At 33.6% G+C, this 9,437-nt stretch overlaps 1 protein-coding gene across 1 annotated transcript in view; it reads right to left on the reverse strand.

The window, feature by feature from the left end:
• The window catches only part of hck (HCK proto-oncogene, Src family tyrosine kinase), a 32,432-nt gene extending 23,259 nt beyond the window's left edge, over window positions 1-9,173 (reverse strand). Inside the window, exon 1 of the mRNA XM_059333695.1 lies at window positions 9,017-9,173. The gene's annotated coding sequence lies outside the window, so the exon portion shown is untranslated. The remainder of the gene's footprint in view (window positions 1-9,016) is intronic.
• Between the last annotated feature and the right edge of the window lie 264 nt (window positions 9,174-9,437).

A 9,437-nucleotide genomic window follows, 5' to 3' on the forward strand; every position in this document is an offset into this window, starting at 1 on the left:
ACGCTGTTCTGCCATATAATTGACAAGAAAATACTTTATAAATTAAAGATTTTACCATTAAATATTACAGTATATTTCCTAAAGGACCCGTAAACCACCTAAAGGACCATAGAACCACCTAAAGGACGCGTAGAACCACCTAAAGGACACATAGAACCACCTAAAGGACACATAGAACCACCTAAAGGACCAGTAGAACCACCAAAAGGACCCGTAGAACCACCTAAAGGACACATAGAACCACCTAAAAGACCATAGAACAACCTAAAAGACTGTAGAATCACCTAAAGGACCACAAGAACCACCTAAAGGACCCTTACAACCACCTAATGGACCGTAGAACCACCTAAAGGACACATAGAACCACCTAAAGGACCCGTAGAACCACCTAAAGGACCCGTAGAACCACCTAAAGGACACATAGAACCACCTAAAAGACCATAGAACAACCTAAAAGACTGTAGAATCACCTAAAGGACCACAAGAACCACCTAAAGGACCCTTACAACCACCTAACGGACCGTAGAACCGCTTAAAGAATCCTTACAACCACCTAAAGGACCACAAGAACCACCTAAAGGACCCATAGAACCACCTAAAGGACCATAGAACCACCTAAAGGACCACAAGAACCACCTAAAGGACCATAGAACCACCTAAAGGACCCATAGAACCACCTAACAGACCACTAAGCATAACTTTGACCCTTTGACTGTATTTTGACTTAATGACAGTTTATTAGAACGTTTTGTTCATTAAATGTCTTGTTCAGGGTTCTGTTGTTCTAACAGACACTCCAAGGAGTCGCTGCTCAGTTCTCTGAGATGGAAACAAGATGGAGACTGAGAGTGGAACGCTGAACTGATGGTCCAACGGGCCACGAACCAACCAGACGTCACTACAGACATTATTTAGATAGAGTCTGTGGTTCTATGATGGTGACCCGTAGCACCATCTGGAATTCATTCTCACCCTGATGAACGCAGCGTCGGAGCAGTTTGGGCTTCAGGATCTTGCTCAAGGGCACTTGGACATGTAGGCTGCCATGGTCGGGGATCGAACCACCGATCAGTGGGCGACCGCTCTACCACCTGAGCCACAGCCGCCAAATATAGTTACTATGGTAACGCTTTAGATTACAGCCAGCAACAAGTCATGACTCTGGAGTTATACAGCTCAGTACATAGCAACACATTATAGAATTATTATCCTATCGATCTTACTAAGAACTTCCACTGTAGTTTGTTATTCACTAGTGGGTACCTGTTCTATTATTACAGGTATTAGTTGTTCTATTATTACAGGTATTAGTTGTTCTATTATTACAGGTATTAGTTCCCCTTGTTACACCAAGCTACATGACACTACAGCGTTTATCTAGAACACTGTTAGCTCCCTCATGGTTCCTCCAGCCAGACTGATAAAAACTGAACCTGAACACCAGAGGTGGAAGTATTCAGATCCTTTACTGCAGTAAAAGTACTAATACACACTGTGAAATGACTCCACTACAGTAAAAGTACTAATACACACTGTGAAATGAAGTGTCAGCATCAAAATGTACTTAAAGTATCAAAAATGAAAGTACTCGTTATGCAGAATGGACCCACTCAGATTGTTTTATATATTATAAATATATTATTAGATTATTATTATTATTATTATTATTATTGATGCATTTCTGTAAGCAGCATTACATTTAATCAAGACAGGGCTCATTCAAACTACTTAATATTCTGTTATAATTTAAAAAACAACAAGTTAAATCACTTTAGATGTGTTTTTATGTTAAATCTCGACCTGTAAAGTAACTAAAGCTGTCAGATAAATGTAGTCGAATAAAAAGTTAAATATTTGTCTCTAAATGTAGTGAAGTAGAAGTATAAAGTTACATAAGATGGAAATACTTAAGTAAAGTACAAGTAAATAATACTTAGGTCCAGTAGTTGAGTAAATGTACTTAGTTGCATGTGTACATTATGCTACCAAATAGCCTGTGGTTGTCTACGTATTATTTTTATGGTACATAAATACTCTGTTGGGAAGTACTGTGAACTCCAAGAACATTTTCTTTGTATTTTCTTTTGCTGACATCAGATATTTACACAGCCAGCAGACACACACTGCAAAAAACATGAAGCTCACCAAGTATTTTCTTCTTCTATCCATCAATAGTATCTGAATTATCTTGTTCTGAGTATAATTTACCTGCTGACCATAGCTTCATGTGCTTATTTAATTATTAGTATTATTATTATGTGCTTATTTAATTATCTTATTGTGTGAATGTTTGTTCTAGGATTGACATTGTGAGCTTTTTCATGCTTTTCAATCTATTCAACTGTTGGACATGGTGAGTTTTTACCTCAAATATTGGCTCCAGTTGAGAGTTTTAGTTGCAAGGAGTTTAAATGATATTTCAAAAGTGTTTTCTATCACCAAAACGTGCTCGTTTCAAGTATTTCTGGCTTATTTTAATGTTTTACAGTCGGGCTTTTCAAGCCACAATTCCTCAAGATAAGAATATTTGTATTTATTTCTAAACATCATTGTTTTTCCAGTTTCTAGATATTTTTACTGATTTAAATAATTCTTACAAAGAAACATTAACTTACTGCTCTGGCAGATAATTTGACTTGTTTCCATCATGTATTTGCTTAATTCTAGTTATTTATTTGAGTGCATTTACCCTTCAGGAGCCTGAAGGGGAACTAACATGGGGAAGTGTTGGTGTCAGATAGTAAAGGAGAAGAGTTACCACAGGCTCAGCTCTTTGTGAAACTCAATAGTTACTCCTGGATTCCATAACTTCACATCTTGTTCCCCAATACTGAGAACTGGTTAGTCCTCCATTAGCCAAGACCAGAATCCACCAGAACTCTGGAGAACCACACAGGATGCTGCTGGAACCTCAAGCATCAGCTTTACTTTCTTATCCTACGCTGGATTATTATTATTATTCAGATCCTTTACTGCAGTAAAAGTACTAATACACACTGTGAAATGACTCCAATACAGTAAAAGTCCTGCATTCAAAACTTACTGAAGTAAAAGTACAAAAGTATCAGCATCAAAATGTACTTAAATATGATCAGATTACTTAAATATGATCAGATCATTTGTCCTGATGCATTTATGTAAGCATCGTTTTAATTTCCTCAGACTGGGCTCATTTTATCTACTTAATTTACTGTTATGAGGTTTAATTAAAAAAAAAAAGTAATAAAAAACATCTTATCACTTTAAATGTATCACGATTTTCATGTCAAAAGTAACTGAAGCTGTTTTGGGAATTAAAGATGGCTGTTTTATGAATAAATTAAACCCCAACAGGGCGTCAAATATGTAAATAAAAGGGCGTTATGATAACTGATATCCCTCCCATAAGGATACCAGATATCTAGGGAGGAACCTGAGTGACACTCTCAAAAGTTCAAAAGTGTGGTTAGATGGCTATAAGAATTATTAATAACAATCATAAATAATTATTAATTATAATAAATGACATGACTTGATTTCAGCTCGTTGGGGCACCATCTGTTAAAAATATAGCCAATTCATCTAAATCATCCTAAATTACTCTGCACCTTATGCTGAAATATGCGCCAGAAAGAATGGAAATTAACTGAATCTGTTTCTTTGAGCACTTTTAAATCCAAACTAAGAGTTATTGAGGTCAATTCCACAACATGCACTTGTTTCTCATGATGTGTTTAAGGTCTGTATGTTATGTAAATATGTAACTGTATTCTGTGTTTGCTGCCTCTCGGCCAGGGCTCCCTTAAAGAAAAAGAGCTTCTTCATCTCAATGGGGTATTCCCTGGTTAAATAAAGGTTAAATAAATAAATAAAATAATAATCAGTCTCATAAAGTGACTAAACTATCAATTCTGAACACTGATTATTCATTATGAATATAATTATAATCAAATGACCTTATTAATATTTAGTAATGGTTGAAGGAATCGTGTATTGTTGTCCTTAATTCCCAACAGCTGTCAGATAAATGTAGTGAAGTAGAAGTATGAAGTTACATACAATGGAAATCCTCAAGTAAAGTACAAGTACCTCAAAATTATACTTAAGTCCAGTAGTTGAGTAAATGTACTTAGTTACTTTCCTCCAGGGGTTGAATCTGAGGGAAATGATCTTTGATTTATTAAATTAAGATTATTAAATCTAGAAATAAGCATGTTGAACACTTAAAATAATAAATTAACTCTTAAAACCAGATCAATGATCTAACACTTCTAAATCTAAAGTTTTTTTTTATCTTGGTAAGAACCAAATAATCATCAGGTCACTCTGCTCGGGCCAGTTCATCACTGCTGGCTGCTTTACTTTATCTGGTTTAAGAGTTCATTTATTATTTTAAGTGTTCAACATGCTTATTTCTAGATTTAATAATCTTAATTTAATAAATCTTGTCAAGGTAAATTATCTGTCCATGCAGCAAGATCATTTCCCTCAGATTTACTGTTTTTATCTTGTCACTTTTTTGCAGTTTGTAACTATTTTTTCCTTTTCGATACAACAAAGATTTGTGCAAAAAGTCACTTAAACCTAAAATATTGCGTCAAATATCAAGATTCATTTGATTTAACTCCATTGTCTTTGTTGTCTCTCAAATATTTGAGGTAAAAACAACCAGTTGGGTTATTTGTTCATTTATTCATTTAGTTTTTTATTCCTACTTTTAACAGAAGATCTCAACTTTTCTGCATTCTGCTTGGTAGCTTCAGTCTCAATGTGACATTAATTAGTTTAGACTTTTATCTCACATTTATAGAACAAATCATTCATTTCACTGCAAAAACGAGAAATAAATTACTAGAATTAAGAAAATACACGCTGGAAACAAGTCAAATTATCTGCCAGAGCAGCAAGTAAATGTTTCTTTGTAAGAATTATTTAAGTAAGTAAAAATATCTAAAAACTGGAAAAACAATGATGTATTCAAATAAATAAATAAATCCTTATTTCAAGCAATTGTGGCTTGAAAATTTGAGATTTTTTCTCTTAATTTTCTTGCTTTTTTTCTCTTAAATTTGTGAATTTTTTCTCACATAATTTGTGATTTTTTGGCCTGAAAAGCCTGACTGTAGTAACAGTAAAATAAGGCAGAAATACGTGAAACGAGCATGTTTTTTTTCCTCATTCCAGTATCTGTGGGTAGATACTGGTGGTAGAAAATGCTTTTGAAATAACATTTAAACTCCATGCAACTAAAACTCTCAACTGGAGCCAATATTTGAGGTAAAAACTCACCATATTCAACAGTTGAAGAGATTGAAAAGCATGAAAAAGCTCACAATGTCAATCCTAAAAACAAGTCTTTACACAAGACTGAATCCCTGTGAAGACTCATGTTCTTAGAATAAGCACATAATAATAATAATAATAATTAAATAAGCACATAAAGCTATGGTCAGCAGGTAAATTATACTCAGAACAATATAATTAAGATAATATTGATGATAGAAGAAGAAAATACTTGGTGAGCTTGATGTTTTTTGCAGTGATAGAAAATGTCAGCAGATGATTTTGTGATACTAAATCTAAAAACTGAAAAGTATCTGCTGCAGTATAATATTATATTATATATATATGCTGACTGGGGTAGTTTCCAGTGTGATGTCATAGTGTAACAGTGTTATAACAGACTAAAGCTTCTCAGAGTCTCTGTTGGATTAAAGTCTTTCTCTTTAACATAGAAACTATTTATAGCACAAACACAAACATGTCTGATGGTGATTCAGACATATTCTATTGACCCTTTATAACATTTACAATCTAAACTCACTGTTTCATATACATTTAGAATATATTTGAAAATGTTTCATGTATTTTTTTTACATTTTTAGAGATACTGAGCAAAATTCAATACTGTAACACATTTTTATATTAAAAAAAACAAAAATAGGTTGTTTTTTTGTTGTTGTTTTTCTTTGTGAAGCTCTTAAATATGCTCCAGAGTAGCTGGTATCATCAACATGTATTTTATTAAAATACACACATATTTTAATTCAAACTATTCTATCATTACCGTAACATTTAACCATTTTATCATCAATTTTCAATCAGATTTTGTTCTTAAACATTGTTAAAAATCATTATGTTTGATTATATTCTGTTAAATTATACATTTTTAAACAAATGTATATTCGTTTTTATAAAGTTTATTAAATATTTATTGCATATAAGTGTGGGGGAACCATTACGGTAATGAATTTGTGAATCAAAAATATGTTTAAAAATATAGAAAGTATTATTTTAGCACAAAATAATGAACTGTGCCTCATTCTGGTGATATTGATCATTGATATGAAAGTGAAATATATTTAGTTTAATAAAGTATGTCCTTATAATCTTCAGACAGAACTGGCTTTATTTACTGTCTGTCTGTAGGAGTTAGTGAAGGAAAGTAACTAAGTACATTTACTCAAGTATTTGAGGTTTAATTAGAATTTTGAGGTACTTGTACTTTACTTGAGTATTTCCATTTCCACTGTAAAAAAATCTGTTTAATTTATGGTAAAATACTATAAATAAATAATACAGCTGTGGTCGCCAGAACTTCACCATAAAAACACAGTGAGTGTTTTATACTGTACATTTAAATGAAAATATCAACAAAAACTGTGATTTAGACTTTAGAGTTTTAGGTGATTGTGTCCTTGTGACATTATGGTTTTCTGTTTTCATTTTACATTAAAAACTGTTTTCTACAGTTTAGAATATTTGTTCTATTCTTTGATTTACAGTAATTAAAAGCATCTACTGCGGTGATATTACATTTTTAATTTTATGCCCGATTTCTGACGCGATTAGACTGTTTTACTGTAATTTATACAAATATTTTTTACAGTGTACTCTTACTTCACTACATTTATCTGACAGCTTCAGTTACTTATCACATCAATATTTAACATCAAATATATGATCAATTATATTTGAAAAATAAAATTCATTTCTTTTATTAAATCTTATAACAGTATATTAAGTAGTTAAATGAGTCCTGTCTTTACTAAATTAAAACGCTGCTTACATAAATACATCAATACAAATAATCTAATAATATATTTATAATATATAAAACAATCTGAGTGGTTCATTCTGCATAATGAGTACTTTTACTTTTGATACTTTAAGTACATTTTGATGCTGGTACTTTTACTTCAGTAAGTTATGAATGCAGGACATTTACTGTAGTGGAGTCATTTCACAGTGTGTATTAGTACTTTTACTGTAGTGGAGTCATTTCACAGTGTGTATTAGTACTTTTACTGTAGTAGAGTCATTTCACAGTGTGTATTAGTACTTTTACTGCAGTGGAGTCATTTCACAGTGTGTATTAGTACTTTTACTGTAGTGGAGTCATTTCACAGTGTGTATTAGTACTTTTACTGTAGTGGAGTCATTCCACAGTGTGTATTAGTACTTTTACTGTAGTGGAGTCATTTCACAGTGTGTATTAGTACTTTTACTGTAGTGGAGTCATTTCACAGTGTGTATTAGTACTTTTACTGTAGTGGAGTCATTCCACAGTGTGTATTAGTACTTTTACTGTAGTGGAGTCATTTCACAGTGTGTATTAGTACTTTTACTGTAGTGGAGTCATTTCACAGTGTGTATTAGTACTTTTACTGTAGTGGAGTCATTTCACAGTGTGTATTAGTACTTTTACTGTAGTGGAGTCATTTCACAGTGTGTATTAGTACTTTTACTGTAGTGGAGTCATTTCACAGTGTGTATTAATACTTTTACTGTAGTGGAGTCATTTCACAGTGTGTATTAGTACTTTTACTGTAGTGGAGTCATTTCACAGTGTGTATTAGTACTTTTACTGTAGTGGAGTCATTTCACAGTGTGTATTAGTACTTTTACTGTAGTGGAGTCATTTCACAGTGTGTATTAGTACTTTTACTGTAGTGGAGTCATTTCACAGTGTGTATTAGTACTTTTACTGTAGTGGAGTCATTTCACAGTGTGTATTAGTACTTTTACTGTAGTGGAGTCATTTCACAGTGTGTATTAGTACTTTTACTGTAGTGGAGTCATTTCACAGTGTGTATTAGTACTTTTACTGTAGTGGAGTCATTTCACAGTGTGTATTAGTACTTTTACTGTAGTGGAGTCATTTCACAGTGTGTATTAGTACTTTTACTGTAGTGGAGTCATTTCACAGTGTGTATTAGTACTTTTACTGTAGTGGAGTCATTTCACAGTGTGTATTAGTACTTTTACTGTAGTGGAGTCATTTCACAGTGTGTATTAGTACTTTTACTGTAGTGGAGTCATGTCACAGTGTGTATTAGTACTTTTACTGTAGTGGAGTCATTTCACAGTGTGTATTAGTACTTTTACTGCAGTATAGTAATCTGATTACTTCTCGTTTCTTTCTTTGTGTTATTTTCAGATCATTGAACATGTAAAACTGAAAGTTAATGTTTAGACAGTGGAGAGAAACAGAAGAGAAACTAGTTTCTGCTTCAGTCGAGATGGACAGGCTAAAAATAACACACACACACACACACACACACACACACACACACTCACACACACACACACACACACACACACACACACACACACACACACTCACACACACACACACACAGACAGAGTTGAATGAAGATAAAAGCTGAAGTTGGTGAAACTCAACATGAATAATAAACTGTAATAAAACGTTAGATAACCTCCATGTTCCTCTCCAGATTATATTATATTATTTTATATTATCTGGTCTACAGCAGCTTTAGGCGGTGGTTAGCTGGCTGGTTTGCTGGTTGTTGGCTGGCTGGTTGTTGGTTGGCTGGTTGTTGTCTAGTTCCTCTTTTTGAACAGAGCATCCTTGTTGTAACGCTGCATATCATTATGGTGTAATTATGGCCCAGTAACAGAGAACTTTATGATTCAGTCCTGCATGTTAAACTATCAGCTCGTCTCTTTGTCTGTTTTCATCTTTACAGTTTGTTTCTCTCCGTCCAACAGAAGACAGATTAAAGTGACTCACCTCTGTTCAACAGATCAGTGGACCGGTTCTGGTTCTGGTTCTGGTTGTGGTGTAAATGTTCTTCTAGATGGTGGTGAGCGTGTAAAGATTAATCCTCATGTCCTCGGCTGGCGTTCATCCCTTTAAACTCTTTCTCTGAGTGTGTGTGGTAATGAGAGCAGCAGCAGCAGACTGAGCTCGATCAGGAAGTTTACCAGTTGATCTCTCAGCTAAAAGAGGAACCAGCTCTCTCTTGGTTTCACTCACTCAAATAACCCGCCCGGCTTTTTCTTTCCATCTGCTTCTTCTCTTTTTCTTTTTTCTTCTTGTGGTTCTAATGAAAGTAAAGAGACAATAGAGACATAAAGTCTGATGGCTCACAGTTAAATTAACTAAAACAGTTTTAAAGCTGCTAAGCTTAGTGTCCTTTTAAACATATATT

This window comes from Centropristis striata, chromosome 5, assembly GCF_030273125.1.
Source record: "Centropristis striata isolate RG_2023a ecotype Rhode Island chromosome 5, C.striata_1.0, whole genome shotgun sequence".
In the NCBI taxonomy this organism is placed as follows: domain Eukaryota; kingdom Metazoa; phylum Chordata; class Actinopteri; order Perciformes; family Serranidae; genus Centropristis; species Centropristis striata.